Here is a 21249-nt window from a genome sequence, read left to right on the forward strand (position 1 = left end):
GAGTCCCCAAAATGTGTTGTACGGGTCCCCAAAGCTTGGGGTACCACAGCAACAATAAATAATTTTCTGGGGGTAGCAAAAACAGAAAAGGCTGCAGCCAGGAAGAATTAGAACAGCAGGATCCCGATTGATCATCTGGATTGCCTTCTTATTCAAAACTAAAAAGTACCACATTTACATTCAAATAGCTGGTTCTCCAACATAATATATCACCATTTTCTCAACCCCCAAGCCATCCGTCTGCACAGTCAATTAACTATATATCATGGGGAGCAAACTCCACACTAGTCATACAAACACACCAACGCCGATCATAATCTCTCCCTATCCAATATATCCTATCTTTACATAATATAACATATTATGGAGCCTCACATAAATACCACCTGTCCAGTGTTAATAAACCCAAAAACAAAGGCCCAATGTGCCCCTGCCCAGAACTTAACTTCCAGGGTGAACAAAACAGCATTACCCTTGCCCGCAAGCAGCTAACCTACCTGCGAGCCTTCGCACAGCGTCACATTTGCCACACGGCGCGCTGAAGCCCGCGAAAAATGGCATCATATAGCTGCCCAACAGTTTAGCATTTTTAAAATACCGCCTTACTATGTCAAACATGCTCAAAACTTCTGACACACTCTCCTAAACACCTCTGTAACATTATATCTCGAATCATTTCTATTCATGTACTGACCTGTAGAAAACAGAAAAGTGCAGCAGGAAAGAATTAGACACAGGAATCCGATGATCGTCTGGATTGCTTCTGACTGGAGAGGGGGCGGAAGTGTTCCCCCTAAAATAACCCAGGTGTCACCCGCTCACACTGTCAAAGGTTCACCTTGCGCGCTACTTACTATTACTATTTCTCAAAACAGCTACAGATAAATCATAAAATGATATGGAATGTCACCAAAATGAATACAAGATAATGTTGAGCTTTTCAAGACAATAAATTCACTGTTTAGCAAAAATAAATAAAAGTAAATACACAAATAATTGTACAATTTTTGGGGTGTAGATTATGTTTGGGGTGCACATTTCCAACCCCCCCGGTTTAACGTGAGGACACCTTGTTTTCAAGGTTGCATCTTATTTATTGAGAAGGACTGGGAATCACTGTAATATTTATTTAAGACTGTGTTACTCGAAGGAAGGTCACTATTTTACATAAATGGGAGTTTCATGTTTTGCAAAGTTAGTTTCAAACTAATGCTAAAGCTGGCACTTGCCATCGACTGAATTTGTTTAGGGCAAAAAGATAAACGTATAATTTATTGATATTATAGCAATCTAGCTTTTCAAATAGAAAATTAAAATAGCTTTATATGAACATACGAGGAAGTGTAAAAAGGCAATCTTGTTGTTTAGATGTCCAAAAACATTTTAATTAAATATCACTATAAAGGCAAATATCTTCAAGCTCATACTCCTTCATCTTCTGCCCAACACACACAGGTATTCTTTCATACATAAGCCTAGGCGTGGGTCATTAATAACAGGAGAAAGTCATTATCTTCCGCATGCTGAATAATTGAGCTGCTGTTCGCCTTGTGCGCTCCCTCTAAAAATATGCTCAAAAGCTCAGTTTTGGCAGCCCGTGCGTGGACGAGGACGCCTCCGTCTAATCAGGATCATCCTGCTGCGGCAGAGCCACGGCATAACCTTCATCACTGTTTTTGGTCCGGGCGTATCACAACCTGAACAAACACAATTAATTGGATTAGTCTGCTGGGTGCCGTGTTCTTACAATGTCGCACACCTTTGATCTGTGAAGAGGCAGCAGACTTCTAACATGGTCGAACAAATCAGCTACAAGACCGGGTGACCTTTGCCATTCTCCACTGTCACGTCTGAAAAATCGACAAACCTTTTAATTTTGTAATGTGAGGTTCACCAAGGTCTTCTTATTGTGTAAGATGAAAATAACCTTTGAGGATATCTAATTCCCATTCATAAAAGAAAACACAGAGAAAAGGACCTTTTTTCTTCTTCTTTTTTCCTCATGACTCAAACTGCATTTTGAATCACTTCTGGACCAAGGTTGCTCGAGAGGAAGCTGTTTTTAATGTGATGTCAATGTATCAGATCAACGGGCATCAATAACTGACACAAATCTGCATTTACTCATTCATTGTATTCATGCTTCTGCATTTAAAGTGTATAGCGAACAGAGCTCCATTCCATAATGTATTACAGCTGGTTGGAGGATGCATTTGTCTCAATGGGAACAATGACATAATGTGAGAGAAATATGCAGCAGTGACTGAGTCAGATGATAGATCTAATCAGGGCTGCTCCCTTCTCAACCATATACTGCCTTTACACTAATGCAGAGTAAATCACCTTACATTTGACACCAATCTAGTCAGCATTTGTGTTTTACAAATGCATGTATGTAATGTTAAATGCACTGTTTCTTGGCCCATATTTGTTGCCAACTTGCCAAATTGAAGGGATTTTTGGAGCTAATGCTACTAGCTACTTTCATGGAAAAATATGCTAGTGCAAATGGCCAGTGGCGGCCGGCCCATAGGAGTGCTAGGGGCACCGCCCCCCCTCTTCCCACATGTTTGATTGTCATTACAAATAAAAAATTTAAAAAAAATTATTTGTATTTTTAATGAACAAGGTAAATATTATATGCTTGGTATCAGTAAAATGTATAATCGACAATAAAATCTCGTTTAAAATTGTTTTACGATGTCTAAAGTTACTGATAAGTCACATGTTTCCAGCCTGGCCGCATCGTGTATCATTACCCTCTCTCGTCTGGGCAGTAAGAAAGGAGCCCTCAGCCAGAGCAGCAGCAGGTAACACATTGCTGACTGTTGCTATCTGTAAACTATGCCGCCGAAAAACATAATTTCAGCCAATCAGCGTCGTCTGATCTTATGGTGGGATGGGCGGCAATTTCAGCGCCCGATGCAGTCTGTGAGTTGTTTGGAATCGTATCCAAGGTGACGGTACAGTCAGTAGGCTTGTTTGAGACGAGCTGCGGCTCGCCTCGAAAGTAGACGAGAATAGATCGCAGCCGGGGGAGGTCTCAAAAAGCTCGCCTGAAGTCGGACCTGAGTCGGACAGCTCCGAGTCGGCTTCTTCTTCTTCTTCTTTGAGTTGCGCGCGCTGCTAAAGAGACGCGCTACCATGGAAACCAAACAATAGTGTAGCTGTATTAAAGTCCGACTGGAAACAATCGTGAGTAAATCTGATTTTGTCAGAAATCGGGTGAAATGCGGGAGAAATAGGACCCCGGGAGGAAACCGGGAGAGGGCAATGAAATCGGGAGTCTCCCGCGAAAATCGGGAGGGTTGGCNTGGTCAGCTCGCCCATTCTGTTCTGATTAGTCAACCACCGTTACAGCGGAACATCAGTGTTTATGTTTTACAATGGCGTTGGTTAGCAACCAGAAAATGACACCAGTAATGACAAACAGATGAGAATGAGTGTTGGCGGGACGTTGCAGGCTGAGCTCCGCGGTGTCCGCTGGCACTTAGTCTATATCCAGCATCCAGGGAAACTCAGAGGGAAATCCACCTCACACTGTCCGCTCCGGGGGCCCCGCGGGGCGGACTCGTAAGCTCCGTAATGTCCCGCTAACCTGGCACTTAGTCTATGTCCAGCATCCAGGGAAACACAGCGGGAAATCCACCTCACACTATCCACTCCTGGGGCCTTGCGGGGCGGACTCCTGAGCTGCTCGGGAGTCCACCCTGGCAGAGGGTGTGCCTATTGTTCTATAGCTGTGTGCCAATTGGTCCAGACTCAGTAACGTTAATAGGCCCCGGAAGAAGAAAATGAAAAAATAATTAATGATGTGAAATATCCTTAACACTTATATAAGACTTTAGTTGTACTGTACCTGGAGTAAATTCACAAGCTACCCTGCTGTATACAAATAAATTAAAACTAGCTATTAGCTTGGATAACGCTTTAATGCATCAATAATTATAATACAAACATATCATTATGTATTATCCTGAAATGGACCAATCTGCCAATACTTTTGTACTTTTACTTGAGTAACATTTTTGAATGAATGCCTTTTACTTGTATCAGAGTATTCTTACACTTCTACTTTTATTTAAGTACAAGGTCTGACTACTTTTCCCACCTCTGGTTTTAGTCCTGGATGGAGATCTAAGGAGGGGTTCACTTTTTACATTTATTTTTCTTTCCACAGGCCAGTGCAAGATATGGAGGAAATAATTCACTTTTACAATCCAATTTTCCTTTTATGTCCTCACCTGCAGTAAAGGAATACTCCTTTATCCTGTTTACTAAATCTTTTTTAATACGTTTAAATAAAGTAGAAATAAAGAGTCATCTCACTGCTTTACTTTGAGCAAAGAACTTGACTTTATTTCCCATGATGCTATACGGCAATTCGAATTCCATACAACATTTTGGTGTTATATAGCTACTATCTATTGATCAGTTTGTGCTAAGATAAATATAAAGTAAAAATCTTCAACCTTGACAGGATATGAAAGACTTGTATTTCATCAGAGTTTAATGACCGGATGATTCAATGGAGGATTAAAAGATAACTTTATATTAATATTTGAGCCTGAGAAGTAAAAATGGGCAAACCAAGCAACCCCGCTGGCACATTATTTGACCTGCTCTGGGCAATATAACACAGAAAACGTAATGACCCTCTAGTTAATCTGAATTTTTCCTTTCCCGTGCATTTCAGACTTAAATCCCCTTCGTTTGAAGGGGTTTTCAGTTGTTTTATGACCAGATTATGATGGAATTGGTGAGAAAAGAAAATCAAAGAAGAAACACTTTCAATTCCTCCACCAGTGTTCCAATCGTATTAGCTTCTCGCTTTCCATAACGAGAAAGCCATATCTTTTTTATTACATGTCAGGACATTACTTTCACATTTTCAAACTAAAATTCACTTAGTCTTGAGTTGTATTTCCCTTATAGCCACCCTCTGCTGAGTTTGACACTTTGGGAAATATGCTTTTTCACTTGCCAGAGACAGTTAGCTTAGCTTAGCACAACGACTGTAAAGGGGGAAAAAAGCTGATCTGCATCTGGAACTAATTTCTCCAACTGAAGGGCTCTGCCACCAATTCATAATACTCAGTTGGCCAAAAAGATTCACGACAGGTGCCAACGTTGCGATAACTAGTGCACATTTTGGGTGAAACTGGTGTCTCAGGCCTTAAAATAATGGACTAATCCTATTCAGTTGACATGTTATGGCCATTTAAACGCATAAAACATCTCTAACCCTAACCCTCTGGAACTAATTTCTCTAATTGAGGGGCTCCACCATCAATTCAGAATGCTCAATTGGCTGAAAAATGTCCCGACAGGTGACAACGTTGCAATAACTAGCTCACATTTTGGGCGAAACCAACATCCAATCGTCGGCCTCATGTCTTAGGCCTTAAAATAATGGACTAATCCTATTCAGTTGACATTTTATGGCCATTTAGATGCATGAAACATCTCTACGTCCTTTACAGGCAAACATTCGCAACATATAAATGTCTATCAAATGTCCCTTTTAAAATGAACTATGAAGAAGATATACTATAACCTTGAGTGAACAAAAAACAGAATGTTGTCCATACACATTGTTAGAGCTGAAGCACAAGCAAAGGCCTTCCGTCAGCTGCCAATGTGGAGAAGTCCTGTAGTGCCTTTGAATATAAATGAATTAAAACAACACAAGTGCTGTTGGTTTTGGAGAATTTTTTCTTTCTTTTGACTAAGAAGCGACAGTCAGAATACATATTATGAAAGGGACCTTCTACAAGAGGAAATTAGTAGGTTCGTTAGCATGGCAGGGAGGCTGTAAAACCCTGGTAACGCATAAGTGCCTCGCTTTTCCTTTTATGCATGTGGCGTTTCCATGTGCTGGTGCCCACATTGCTTCTTATTATTACTACAGCAGCCAGAAATAAGTCTTCTTTAGAGCAGCTGTGTTTTTAGTTATTGTTCAGGCAATTGGATGGTAACTGCTAAAATGTGTATAAAAGAGATTTCAGAAACAGGATAATCTCCCGCAATTGCACCATATGTTCTTCAAACATTGATCTTGGCAATAACAGCAGCGCCACCTTCTACTTTTCCTTCCTGTCTTTAGCGCGAGCCACTTTCAACCTCTTCACGCCTCCTGTAGCACCTAACCGCTCTCCATTTTGCCCCCGGATACTAACACCTTCACTTGAACACTGATGTTGGCAAATCTGTGTGTCAAAATCAAAGATTGGGAGACTGGAAAACTCAAAAGAAAACGAGGGAGAAAAGATGAGAGGGCTGTAGAGTGAGCGAGAGTGACAGCCACAAGAAAGACTGTGCATAGAATTTGTTTACAATTAAATGTCTGCTTTTATCCATCTGTACTAACAGCTGGTGATTTGAACCCAAAAGAAAACAAGAAATGGAAAATAAAGGCAGAAAATAAACCCCAGAGGCATTTGTTCCATATTTTCCAAGAACTTCCATTGTTTTCACAGTAAACATGTTGTATTGTGATAATAAAAGCTACATGAATTGATGAATTGCTTCAGCTAACCAACGCACATCCTCCATGTGTTACTGTTTAGATGCTTATTGTATCTTTCTAATAAATGCATTATGTCCAATGCATTTAAACACTTTGTGTTCATTTGTCAGTTGTGATAAAAGTGTTGATTGTTTTTCCCCCCCCCCATGAACGGGAGCTAAAATAAACCTGAATCTGGCCGTTCAATCCCTCTCACCAATTTTCATTGTTTAACACAGTCAGGAAGATGTTACTGGATGGGAGTCTTATCTGTGAATGTGCCCAAATCAGAGCTAACATGGAAGAAGTGGCTTGCCAACAGATAAAGAGGAAGGAGACAGACAGCTAAATAATCAGCCTGCAAAGATCCTGGCAGAGGAATGTAATTACTGAATGGACAAAGCATCTGTCTTTCTGGAGGCTTCTGGTGGGATCTCTGAGGGTGGAGGGATGGGCAGCCCCATGGGGAGCTGGATACTGAGAATAGAGGTAATGTGTTGGAAATGGTGAGGAAATGGAGAGCGTTGAGGGGCATCACATCACATATTCTTATCAGTGCACTGGTGTTCCATTGTTAATGTTCTAATGATAGTGAAGCAAAATAAACATGTTAGATATTTACTGTACCTATGACCATTTTAATTTTTGCTGAATTATTTATACTGCCATTTGCATCCTACACTGTACTCTTACTTTGATCCACAAACGAAATACATTACATTCATCAAATAGAAAACAGGATTTATATTTGAATCTTAAAAGAAAAGTGTAAACTGAATCTATTCAAATACTGTATGTCTTACAGTTTATGGTCCAGATGTAAATGAATAGTGAAATAAAACAGGATATCCAAATACATGCTTTTTATCTAATAACAGAAGAAGGCCCAGATACTTGTAAGGTTATATTTTTTACTATTTTCTACAATTTGAAAATGAGGAGGCTGGGCTACCCCCTGGGTTGGAGGTTAAGGCACCGATCATGTAAGAGTGCGACCTTCGTTAGACCAAAATACAATTTCAGATTGAGACATTCACTTATCTCCTGCTGTACAATAAAGGAATTCAAGAAGATGCACCTGCTGAGAAAACATCCCTTTACTACCATCAGTAGTAAAGGGATGCGTCTTACCCACAGAAATCACTTGATTTACTTTTGCTTTAAAGAATAACTTCAATATGTATTGAATGTGATCCAACATCTGGAGTTGTAAGGGTTGACTTGTTTTCCTATGATATCTCCCTTGTATCTAGTTTGTAAAGAAGTGGTGACAAATACCGTTTGACTGCAAAAAGTTATCATGAATTATCTGGTGATTTAAATAATGTATATATATTTGGTTTCATCCCAAACAAAGACAATGCTACTTTTATTTTTGAAAAACTGTAGGAGAACATTTAATATGAAATAATGTTCCCATGATCTAAACATAAATCAATCCAGCTCTCCCAAACCATAAGCTAATGTGTTAATAGTATGTTTAAATGTAGTAAATGATTAAAAGAATAACATCAAGTGTTTACCTTAACAGTTACCTTTGTTGTTTGCATTTACATTTAGCCAACACTCGTACCGTTATACCACACTGTGCCTGAGTATCATGAAGTGCTAGCTGAGTGCATCAGGTGGATTTCTTTTGTGTGTTTTTGAACAAGGTATGCTCTCCAGCTGGTTATGCATTTTCTTAAGTGCCTTGTTTTGTATCCGAAAAATGATGGCAGTATACGGCTATCATTTGACGCTATACAGCACTGAATCATTTCACAGATTTTTTTCCAAAACACACATACTATACAAATCCACATATGCTGTCACCTTGGCACAAACACATTCTGACACATATTGCAAAAAACCAAAAGCTGATGAGGTTCAAGTTCTAAGGTCTTTTTCAATCTGTTTTCTTCACTTAGCTCGTATTGATTTCCTAGCTATTGCTTCACATATTTACTTCCTAAATCACTCTCATTCTTTCAGTCAATAATTAATTGGAATCTGAAATTGCTTTTCAAATTGTTTCAACTTGCATTCACTGACCTAATTAGTTCAATGATTACGCTGCCTGGGAAGAGATCCCTGCCTAAATGATGAGACTAATTTGTATGAATATTTCAAACTGATGTCTGCAATTAATCCCATTTACATATGTAATGTGTCTTCTTGATTACTTAATTATGTTTGTACTCCCTGATGATGTCACTGACAGGTGTCTTTTAGAGTATATAAATATGAAGAGACTCAAGCAGATGTCCTAGTTCATTTACCTCCTACGATTGTTGCAGAACTCTGTAATGCGGCTCTACCTGCGTTACAGAGTTGTGTGCAACGACTACACATCTCCCTCTGACAAATATATTCACAGGCATCCACTGCCTTGTCAGACTCTGACATAAATTGATTTTCCTGGCAGTTAGTTTCCCATGGCTCTGAAAAAAGGAATGAATTACCACGGTCAATGTTGAATCTATCTATCTATCCATATATATATCTATCTATCTATCTATCTATCTATCTATATATATATGTAGTGCAACAATCATATTTCTTCTATTGTGGTTTTTTATCTGGTCAAACACTTGGGACAAGATTCCATAAGCAAGGTGTTTTGGTTTTTACATTTTACTCATGTTATTTTGTGATAATTTCTGAATATAATCTGTCCAAATTTAGGACAGAGCTAGCTGATTACATAATTTAAGATAGCTGCTGGCTTTAGCTACATATTTACCATATCTATTCTTGAAGATGCAGTTTAAAAGAAATATAACAAATATATTTGGTAACATAATGAGGAAATATTGCTACAGTAATGAATGCATCTAGCAAACTGCAAACATATTGATGCCTAACACATGAATGAAATAGTTCTCCGGTATCAAAGTCCTTCCCTTTTTGCTCACAACGTCAAAATCCTTAACTTCTGTTGGGAAACATGTGTGTGTTTCCCTCACCCAAAAACATTTGCCAGAGCAAGTAATCCAGGCCATCATAACGTGTTTTTCTCAGTGGTATATGTACACCTATCTTTGGAGCAGAAGTCCCTATAAGCCCCAATTGTAAGACCCTGTGTTCTAAACAGTTCTTGTGTCAAAATCTAGTTTGAACGTGCTGCTTAGGTATGTTAACATTTTCTGAAATACATGAGCATTACATCAATTTTAGCAGAACAAATTTGGAAAACATTGTGCTGATGGGAGTACCTGTATGTCCCAGTACTGGGTATTGTCCTGCCTAACTAATACATATTTAAAGATATCTACTTCGGTCTGAGTCACAGGCAATGTTTCCAAACCTGGTTAAGAAAGTGGTCACAAAACCAAAAAGGTTGTGTGGGATATGGGACACAAACATGTCAAAATGTGTTATTATTCTGGAAGCTGCAATGTACCGTGAGGAAGAACTGTTACCAAAATGAATAGTAAACATATTCCAGAGAAACATATTAGTATTAAGAGGCAGGGGAATTCATACGTAAGTCAAACCAATATCCTTTAATAATGCCAGGCCATACATCCTTAGTGATTCAGGTGCTGTTGTAACAAATAGAAGAAGTTTCCCCCCAAATGAACGAGGCAGAAATCCAAACCCTGTCTCTGCACGGTGATGAGTGTGTACTCATGATGTTTATTAGAGGAAGTGGATGGAAACAGGAGTAAAGGCTGTAATAGCCGCTGGCATCTGCGACAACACACGGCAATGAGCTCCATGATTTCCTCTGATGTCAAAACCTGGAGGAAAAATCAATATGAAGAATGAAGCCTTATTTACACTCTCCACCTGATTGACTGTGGCTCACTGTGAGATGTCAACAGGCTATTAATGTTTCAGGAGAAGATTGCTTTTTGAGGCTAAGTGGGGAATTAAATGATGTTCTATTTTTACACATAAACACACTGGTGAGTAGAGAACACTTTAGCGAGACAGATGTTTTTTTTAAAACTCAGATTTAGCTCCGAGGGCCTCTGCAGCCTAGTGGAGTGTAATCAGTCAGGCATTTGCCATTCTTAATCTCAATCTGGAGAGCGTGCAAACCTGTCAGGGATGCATAATTGCTGGGATGTGTGCATATACTCAAAACACACAATTGGGATTAAAGGTTCACTTTGTGTCCCATACTGATAAACCAAAAAGCTGACTGGAAAAAAAGCATTATTTTCTCCTAGTTAGTGGAAGCGCAGCAGACCAAAGCACCTCGACAAAGCCAGACAACATTTAAATAAATGTGAACCCCTTTGAATGAAAAGTCTGTTTATATGCTGGGTTCCCTGTCAGGCTCAATCAAAGTTTGAATGTGCAGTGGAATCCATTCCAGCCATCACCATCAACAATCCCTCGCTACCCCTGAGTGAACCGTTTGTGGAGAGAAACATAAAAGGTTTTCTCCCTGGACATGTTTTTCGCCTCAGGGGTACACAAACTCAATAGCTAGCAAGCTAGCTAGCCGTCTCTCCTTGAGTGCACCTGTGCTTTCCTGGTGGCAGACACAGAAAATTGAGGTCATGATCCTCGTGAGTATGTGAGTCAAGATGCCTCTGTGTTGAAATATCTTTCTTTTTTTTCTTTTTTTGTCTGAAACATCTACTCAGGATATGTCTAGATATAGACCTTCTTCTGATTACTGAGTATTACTGAGAATATTAGGGGTATTTTCCATTGGTGTGTTGCAGCTTGTTTTGCACAATTTAGAGTTATCTTATGTAAGCAATTATAGATATTTTCTACGTATTTAGTATAATTAGTTTTGCCCTGCAGTATTTCACTTAGTATTTTTTCTAACTGTATTCGGCTGGTATCAATATCTATAGTTTTTTAACGAGGATAAAGTTCACTCAAACAGGAGGAGTGACAGTATAAAAAAAATAAAGCAATATTTCTGATACTGCTATTATCATTCTTGGTTTAGAATTGTTTGCCCTAAATATATATTTTATGCATTTGACATAAGATAATAAGTATCTGAATACCTTCAAAAGCCACTTTTTATAAAAATGTGCGGTCAGTGTAAACACACAACTTTTGTTTGCATTATCTTAATGTTTTTCAAAGTGATTAAAGTTCTCTCCCTCTCACCCCTCAGATACATTATATAAGTAGGTTTAAGTTTGGTGTCTAGACACAGCAAACAACATAAATGATGTGTACTTTTGCCCACTCAGTGACCACAAACTGCCGGAATTGCTAAAAATGAATATGTGTGTAGACGTGACGAGACCTTATTTATGAATACAAGCTTCAAAGTTTTACGACCTCTGACACTTCTTCTAAACTTCCCAATGAACGTGGATGGATAATGAGCATTGGGCCTGTGGGCGCAGACATCTATAAGCCCCCCCCCCCTCCCCCCATCCTTCTACATAAGCACGAAGACTGAAAGAGACGCGAGACTACAAACGATGAAGCCTGACTGAAAGAGAAATACATTTCTAACCCGACTCACAGGACATATACCGTGGTAATAAGCACGCCATTGTCCAGATAATTCAGCGGGAGTCTCCCCCCCGCCACCACCAGTAGCTGTGTGTTACCGTTTTGCAAGGTCACCATCGCTGCATCCTGTGTTTGGACTATTGTGATTGGAATAAAGAAATATAAACAAGGCAGAGTGTTTTTTAACCCTATGGCAGTTTGATCACTCAGAATTTCCCCAGCGCTGACAATTAACAAATAGTGTGGCTTTTTATGTGTCTTCATAGTCGGTTAGTGTGTCCCTTTGGTGGAACTATAACTCTTTATGTCGATTATTTTCTTTTTGCAGTCAGTTTAGCATCTCTTAGGGTTATTTAGAATCTTTTTGTGGTCCTTTTGTATCTCTTTTGAATGATTGTATGTCTTTTTGGTAACCCTTTGTGGTCGTTTTGTTTCCCTTTTCAATTATTTTCATTTGTTTGTAGTCCCCTTTCTTCTTTTTGATCTCATTGCACGTCCAATTCTGTCTTTCTTTATGTTTTTCTCTCTTGTTCTCCTCTAGTTATTTTGTGTCTGGTTGTTTGCGTCTGGTTGTTGTCATCTACCTCCAAGTGGTTCTGTGTCTCTTTTAATCAACCACATCAAACAGAGATTCCAGCCCAGGGATATAAAGCAGTTAGGTGGCCAAGTAGGTCCCTTAAATAAAACTCCCTTGCATCTGAAAATGGTCCTGATGCAGAGGTACAAAAAACGTTTAATAAGGCTTCAAATATAGCTGTCGCTACACGTGATTTACGGCACAGTATATCCTAGCCAGAGATGGCAAAAGTACACACATCTTTTGCTCAAGTAGAAGTACAGATACTCGTGTTTAAAAATACTCTGGTAAAAGTAAACTTCTTTACTCAAGTAAAAGTAAAGAAGTATGGACTTTGAAATGTACTTAAATAAAAAGGACCCATAACTACCAACTGTTTTAAAGAGTACCTGACCTCACTTTATATTAAAACAATAATGTCATTGTTAGCTAAAGAATGTTTCCATGCTGAACAACGGCAAAATGACAACGTTTTCATTGGTCGCTCTTCTTTAGAGAAGACCAGGAAATGCTGGATACACGGATCGTGCTCAAATCAATAGGCACGCACTGACTCTAAATAATAATGATCCAGCCACCAAACACAGATTAAAACTAAAGTAACAAACCTGTTTTGAAAATGTAAGACAAATGTGTCAGTGGAGTAAAGTACTGATACCCGACAAATGTACTTAAGTACAGTAACAAAGTATTTGTACTCCACTACTTCCCACCTCTGATGGTGCCTGTTGAGACTGTGGCTTCCGTGTGTCAATGCTTCCACAACTGGTCCCACGCAGGTGAGAGACAGCTGAGGCCAGCAGGACGACAGTGAGAACAGCTGATCCCTGCAGAAGCAGCCTGGAGCTGACCCAGAAGAGGACGCTTCACTGTAATCGGGTCCCTGAGGTCATCTAGGCAGGACATTATCTGCCTCGCTGCTTCTCTGCAGTATCTGGAGAATCCCCCACCTGCTCTAGAAGACCTCGCAGCCCCTCTGCCACTTTTGTTTCAGGTGTGTTTTGTTTTGTACTCAGAATCATCTGAAGTAGGATCTTCGTGTTCATGTTTATCTTAAACTTTGTCTCCTCCCTTGGGCCATTGGCTCTTGTTAAATATCAATTAATTTAAAAAATGTTTCTCCAATTAACTCCACACACATATGAATGCCCAGGCCATTTGTGAACTGCCAGCTGCTTTTGCATCCTAGTGTTAAATTAATTAAGTATGCCTTATATAATGTTTTGATTATTTTTTTCCAAGTGCAAGCTAAATACTAAACTCTTCAAGTTGACATCTTAGACCTTTTTATTTTTGTATTTTATCTTTTGTATTCATTATCTTTTAAAAGCTGCTCCTAGCATTTTATAGTATACGTTTTTGTGTGTGCGTATTTGCTCTCCTACATGAGTGGGAAGATAGTATCGTGTGGAAACAAGTTATAAACAGCATCAAAGAAGTAATTGCAAGCTGTCACTTTTTTCCTGGAGACCTTAACTATAATATTTTCAAAAACGAATCTGAAGGCAACTATATTGATGTGTAATGGGATAAAAACGAAACACATTCGCAGGTCAGAAAAGAAATAAAAACGTGCAATTTGATCTGCTTTTGATGGTGTCTTCGCCTTTTTCTAGTTCTCCTACTCCTGATGATTTGTATGCATATAGGTGTACATGATGTAATATATTCATAATGTTTTCTGTTGGTAACATTGTTACGTCCTTCCACAAAATGTAAATTACATATCCGTAAGCCTATACAAACCCGAGCTCAGACTTTCCATTATTTCAGAAAGGACAGTAACAGGCAGAGAAAATTGTCAAGTAACCTTTTTGCTTATGGATTAAACTTTAACGATGTGCCCCACTGACAGATGAGGAGAAACTGTTTTAATATGCCGAAAAGTTTAGTTTCAGGAAACAAACTCGTACAGAAACAGAGAGTCATTATCTGGATCTATACCTTGAGAAGAATAATAACACACACACATACTATCAGGGGCATTGACGCTGAATCTGCAGTAAATGTAATCTGAAAACTAATTCTGTATGTTTTGATCCCATGTGATTCTGTTGCTGAATGTAATTTGATGAACACCGTGATAAGATGCTATTGAATATGATGAATCGACCTGAAACAGACGTCCCCTGGAAGCTATCGGGTCGGCTGGATCGATATCGGCACACTGAGCTGACAAAGTAGTAAGACAGCATCAACTCTACTCACTTTAGAAGAGAGTTTCACTGTTAAGTGACATGTAAGGATCCTTTTATCTTTGTGAGTTCAGGTTATACTTTCTTATCAGACTGTGTGAACCTTAATTCCTTCTAAAATTAGAAAACGTAATTTCTCTTTGAGCTCTAGATAAGGAAAAGGAAAGTAATTGCAGATTCATTTTAAACTGCATTTTTACTGCTGTGATTTATTCCTTTACGCAAGCACATGCACTCAGAAAGTATGCTTTGTAGGAACGTTTTCTAACTGAGTGAAATGACTGGGATGTATAAGTGGCAGCCATTATCAGAGAAAGTCTCTAAAAGCTAAGGAGAGGTTTCGATGCCTCCTTTCTGACATTTTCTTTGGCATAGGGTTAGCATGACCAGAAAAGGAGTATAGAAAGTGTCATCGCACAATTCTTTAAGCCGAAACACATCAGTTGCATACTTATTCAGCTTTGAGTAAGTGCAATATCATTTTTGAAGCTGTTTTTATAAACGTTTTCCATCCATTTTAGGGAAAAGTACTTGGGAAAATACAGATTCTGTATCTTTTGTTTATTATTCGACCCCAAGTCAACGCAGCTACGACATTATGCCACTGTTATGTTCAAAATTCCAACCAGATGTCACTTATAATCAAAATTAGTAAAAATATATTGACCTGAATGTCCTCATCAGCATGTAATCTAGTTACGAAGCGACACGCTCAGTACAACATTTTTAATGAAATATAACTAAGATGGCCCTTCCATGATGAATTATGGAAGTGCAATTATGTAATAACATGTCAGTAGAGAAGGCTCATTTAAGTGAGACACGATAACTCAAATGATTCCAATAATCGTCGGTGGGAAGTCATTCAGCCTGACCCTATTCTTCAGATATGGGTTTAATTGCCCACAATATCAAGTGTGAGATCCCCTCACTTATCAAGTTAACAGCTAAGAAAAGGACAGTAAAATACTTAACGCTCATTTCAGGAGAATGAGTCATGCCAAAGGTAAGCTGTTTATCTGGTGAAGGGGGGGGGGGAGCAGGAGAGAGTGGAACATGATGTACATGCCAGTGTTAGTATGCGCCAGGTTATGTAGATATGGTTAAGGGTTTCCAGCTTCATAAATCCTGATGGAAGAAGCTCTAAATTGATTTAAATGCTCATATTTTAATTTGAAAAGAAATCAAGCTTCAGCAGCAGAAATAACTCATTTGTGAATATGTTGCTCTGGAATGTGTCGCTAAGGCTACATAAAGAATGTACTGCTTGCACAAAACTGAAAAGAAAACATTACATTGAATATATATTTGATTTATCTTCTATTAAAGACTGCTCAAACTACCAAATGTAACAGGATTTTTTTACAATATATAAAGCATTAACAATCCAGTATTTAACATTGTATTAGGTATTGTATTTATTATTATGAAAAGACATTATAACCAATTTAATCACACGTTATTTTCTAGATTGATATATTTAAAGGGGCATTATTATGCTCATTTCAGGTTCAAATTCTGCCTCTAATGTAACATGTTTACACGCTTTAATGTTCAAAAAGCTCTCATACAGCCTGCCTCTTTTCCCCCTCTGTCTGAAACCAGAGCCCAGTCTGCTCTGATTGGTTAGCTGGCCAGCTCTGTCGTGTTGTGTTGTTCAACTGATTTGAGATGTCCCGCCCCTCAGCCTATCACGAGTGCTATAGCCAATAGAAGTGCGAGTGTTATGTAGTGAAGTCACTATGTTGCGGAGGTAAACAAAGGAGTCTAGTTGATGTGTTTCAGGAAGGGGGGCGGGGGGGAGTTTTTGGAAGAGAAGATTTCAGCCTTTGCTGACCATTTACATCCACTAAGACCTATATAACACACTATGGGAAAGGGGAAAACACAAAAAAAGCATAATAGGAAAGAAGGAAGAATAGGAAAGAATGCATTATTTCTTTCTTTCCCTTCTGAGAGCCATGGGTAAAGGAAGTCTGAGTACTGATTAAAAACACTACAGAGAGGGAATAAGACACTTACGTCAGATAAATGTTAAGTATCAGTGTGAACTTTGGATTGACTTTGCAGCTGCCAGACATGAGATTGACGTAAGGTTGGAAAAGGGCATCTGCTATGAAACGTTAAACTCCCTTTGTGCATATATGGAAGAAGAAGGCCAATAAACCCACTAAAGCTCTGCTCCTGCTTCTTATATAACTTTAAGCTTCTTTCAGAATCCCTTCCAACATCTCACGGTGACTGAAAAAAACCCATTATCTTTATAAAACACTCTTAAAGTGTGGTTCTTTTCTACAACTTTTTAAGCCTCAGATTCTGATTGTAAAGGGTGTGTGTAATAGTAGATACTGACAAGCTTGTTAAAATGTCAACAGAAGATGCATCTGGGCTTGTAAAATGTATCAATATGGATTACAGTGTTCATACCTGCTGAATCCAACATATTAATAACACAACATATGTGTAAAATACACATAGCGTATCAATTATGTTTACATTTGTCCGACTCTGTGCTGCTGACACCTTAACTGCTGTAACACTCACACATTCAGCCGTACACAGTTAAACATATACTAAGTGTACACAATTTGCTCTTGCCTGATGTTTTATTCATGGTAGCAGAGGTATATCCATTCATGAGCTATCATATTTCTCTGTAAGTCTCCTGTGCAGGTCTGGCTTGGCCTAGATAACAGGACGCCTGCCTGGAGGGGAGACACAACCCCGCAGGAAGTAATAGAAGCTATCATAATGCTTAGCGGGAGACATGTCCAGCAGCCCTGTCAACTAGGGGGCGGAAAGAAACGTCACATGATGTTCAAGCGTTATTAAAAATAAGTCTTACAATTAACACATCTAAAAAAAAGTCACCATGTTGGTGATTCATTCTGCCGAGATAAACAAGAGCAAAGTGTGTTGCCTTCAAGACGTTTTTATAAATAAGCATCTCTCCATAATTAGCTGGGTGGCTTGAAATAAAGGCCTTGAAAAATGAAGTCATTCTTTCACTTGTTAAATGTGATTAATTATTAATGACTTAATCTTTTTTTTTTTTTTGAAGCACTTTGTTTGAAGAATCAGATGTTGTTTAATTGTGAATAATGCAAAGCAGCATAATAATGGTTTATTTCTATCACCCCTCCTAAAAGATAACACTGATAAATGGACACCTACATCTGTTTAATGAAAGCTCTGTGAGCAAACACTGAATACAAAGGCTATTAAACCTGTTTCTGAATTGTTTCACAACTTTAAAACCATTATACCTCCCTGTGGGTCTTGATCTACAGCTGCTTTATGAGCGGCATATATTTTAACAGGAGACAGGGGAGTCAATACATGATAACAGCTTCCCAATACATGATAAAAACGTATTATCTGAATTGCTCTTATCAATTTGTCTTATTAAAACTTTGCCTACCTAGCTCGGCATTCAACATTTATCATTTCCCAACATTAAACTCTACTGATTCTGATCTCCCACCTTGGCTTGTTTAATGACACCGGGGGACTTAACGGTCTATACCCAGACTTTATGATCCACCCCCATGTATTTATAGGCTTACAATATTGCACTAATAAAACCTTTTGTTCTGTAAAAGTGAATACTTATGGATCAAAATGAAGCAAATTCATCAGATGTTAAGTTATGTTTGTTACTGAAGCCAGAACGTTAGATACAACAATGATTAGTCCAGAAAAAAGTCAGATAAGGTTCATAAAGCAGTACTTTTTGACTGTATACTCCTTAAAACTAGACGTAGAGAAGGTCCTTGGACATTTAGAAATGTTAATATAGCACATATTCCTTGCATTAGTAAAAGAAAATAACCAGAAGTATATAGTGTAGCCTACTGAACACAGAAATATAATGCGATCCATTTCCTTTTTTAAGACAACTATTTACTCGTGTTTGCATGTCCTAAAGCAAACCTTTAATCTGAAGTTAAACCTTGCTCTTTGAGGATTAATGCACCATAAATCCTCTTTTAGTCCTGTCAGTGGCCCTATTCCTTTCCTGCGAAATCAGATTTGTCCAATCCAAGAGTACTTATGGATAGGCCGATTTGAGTGTGTCCAGCAATAAGGGGGGCACTTAAAGTGTACTTCCCATCCTGTAGTGGAAATTGTGTTTTTTATAATATGTTCCCGTAGCGTAGCCTGATGCAGTTAAAGCATGCTGCAGCAAATGGAATTGTGATATCTGCCCGAGCAAGTCCGGTATGGATGGAGTTGTTATACTTTATCTGCGGGAAAATCATTTCGGTGGCTCTAGTGCATCCTTCCGAGGGACCTGCATGTTGCTACTTACATTTACTCCTCAGCTGCGGTGGCTTGAAGATTGTTGAACTCAAAACAAGGAACACATTGTGATCAATGACATGTAATCAAATCCTTGCTCTTGAATTGTTGATCGCATCACTGATTTTTTGTATTTTGGAAAGCATTACGATCATATCAGATAACCTTCAGATAACATTGATAAAGAATGCCTTTTTTAATAAGCAATTTGACTGGCCTTACAAAAATAACTCGTCAGCCACAGGTGCATATTTCTATCACCTTGTTCTTTATTTTTAATACAGAAACGTGTCCACTCATATTATATATATATACCTGCAAAGGGGAAAATGTCTGTTCATCCTCGTTGAAACAGAAAACAAAAACGCATTGAACTCCCACAAGAATCAAAACTCCCCTCGTCCACCCAGCATCCAAAAATACTTGACACTGCCACCAGCAAAAGTATAATGAAATTGAAAAAAGAGAGAAACACAAAAACAACAAACCTGAGAGCTCAACTGCAAGAAAAGTATCACGTCAAAACGTTTAAAAAGGACTCCTTGTTATTAAGAAAAGAAGAATAAAGTAAAAGCAAGGGCGGTGGGATTCACCGACACATCAAAATCACAAAACTCGAAGGCAACAAACAACACTGCACAATGCAAACCAAAGCATAGCAACAGCAAAAGTCGACAGAAACAAAAAATAAAAATGTTTCAAAACCACCAACAAATTGTTTGAAAAATCTCAATACTGACAAAAGCTGCTTGGTTTCGACCCTCGAGCAAGTAAGTAAAGGCTCTCTCTCGAGCGATACCGCACCGATTACCCTGTTGGCACTCTCGGTCAGAATAACTGCATGCTAAAAACTTGAAGCCTGGATTTGAAAAACGCTCAAAACCACCATGTCAATGCTCAATTCAAACACCAGCAAAAGGAGTAAAAATAAAAAAGGGGGCAATTAAAAAGACAAAAAATGCTTACAAAAAAGCCATTGGAAATGTACTCACCGAGCGGGAGTAAAATGTTGCAATAAAAATGTGATATGGCTCAAAATACAGTATGGCGGTTCAAGCCGAAATGCTGTGCCTTTTCTCTAGATCTCTGCCTCCAGCTCGTCATGTGACTGAGTCAGCCTCGACTTCCAGCAATGAGAGCCCAGTGTTGAACAGCTGATGCTGAATGCTCTCCCTAACGCCTTGGCTCTCTCCAAAAGTAAAAAGAGGTAGTCCTTATCGTCCCACAGTTATGACTGAACTGCCTGTGTGTTTTCCTTGGCTTTTCTTTTTTTCCCGTTTTAAAGATGCAGAGCTCAGTCGATGTCAGCGCCACGGAGGGATCCGGACATGCTTTCATTCCATTCAGAAGCACGAGCGTTTATGCACGGCATGTTCTGTTCTCTTATGAGGAATGAAGGGCTATGCCTGTCGGATTTTACAGTGGGGCTGGTCATCGCAGCGGTATCATTTCCATACTATAACGCGATTCATGTCCATGGTGCTAAAATCTGGCGACACTCATAATAAAGCAACGGGATCACAATCACGATACAAAATGTGAAGCATTACATTGAGGAAAAGCAATTAAAAGTGTCATTAATAATCTCACCCAGCCCTCTCCATGGTGCTAAAACCAAGGGAATGTTGTGAATGTTAGTAGGAAAATGTATCATCAACAGTGTTGGGAGTAACTAGTTAATGTAACGCCGTTATTTTTGGCAGTAACTAGTACTCTAACGCATTCTTTTTTAAATTCAGTAACTCAGTTACCGTTAGTACATGGTGCGTTACTCAGTTATTTTTTTTATATAGTCTCGGCTCCCAGACGTTGGTGAGCGGCGCCAACAGCGAGGCGAACATGAGATGAACTGTACAGTACTTGAGTAAATGTACTTAAATACTTCCTGTGTCACATGCGGAGACGCGCTGTGGGCGTGTTTGTGTTTACTAACAAGACTATCATGGCGGCGGCGGAGCTTCGAGTTTCTCCGCCTGGAGATATTCTCACTATTTCACTTTTGTCGAGCACAAAGAAAAGAACGTTTTAGTTAAATGTAAGTTGTGTCTGGGCGGGTCGAAGATCTTATCTATTGCCCAAAACAGCAATGCTGGGACGAAGCTAGTAGCTAAGACCACAGACCCAGACTCATCCGACGCCACTCCACCTCCACTTAAGCAACAGCGGCTGGATTTGAACCGAGGGACTGCTAGCCAGGGAAAAGTTGATAAAGCCATTGCATGGTATGTTGTAGAACACATGCA

The 21249-nt window shown here is 39.0% G+C and overlaps 1 protein-coding gene across 2 annotated transcripts in view; it reads right to left on the bottom strand.

Annotated features, from left to right (window-relative positions):
- Nucleotides 1-20154, bottom strand: part of LOC104942386 (RALY RNA binding protein like) — a 116908-nt gene extending 96754 nt beyond the window's left edge. The window contains exon 1 of one of the 2 annotated variants that reach the window (XM_010767604.1): nt 19322-20154. The gene's annotated coding sequence lies outside the window, so the exon portion shown is untranslated. The remainder of the gene's footprint in view (nt 1-19321) is intronic. The other variant, XM_010767603.1, reaches the window with a different exon arrangement.
- Nucleotides 20155-21249: the final 1095 nt, after the last annotated feature.

Source organism: Notothenia coriiceps, unplaced genomic scaffold (genome assembly GCF_000735185.1).
Source record: "Notothenia coriiceps isolate Sejong01 unplaced genomic scaffold, NC01 NC01_scaffold00004486, whole genome shotgun sequence".
Classification (NCBI taxonomy): Eukaryota; Metazoa; Chordata; class Actinopteri; order Perciformes; family Nototheniidae; genus Notothenia; species Notothenia coriiceps.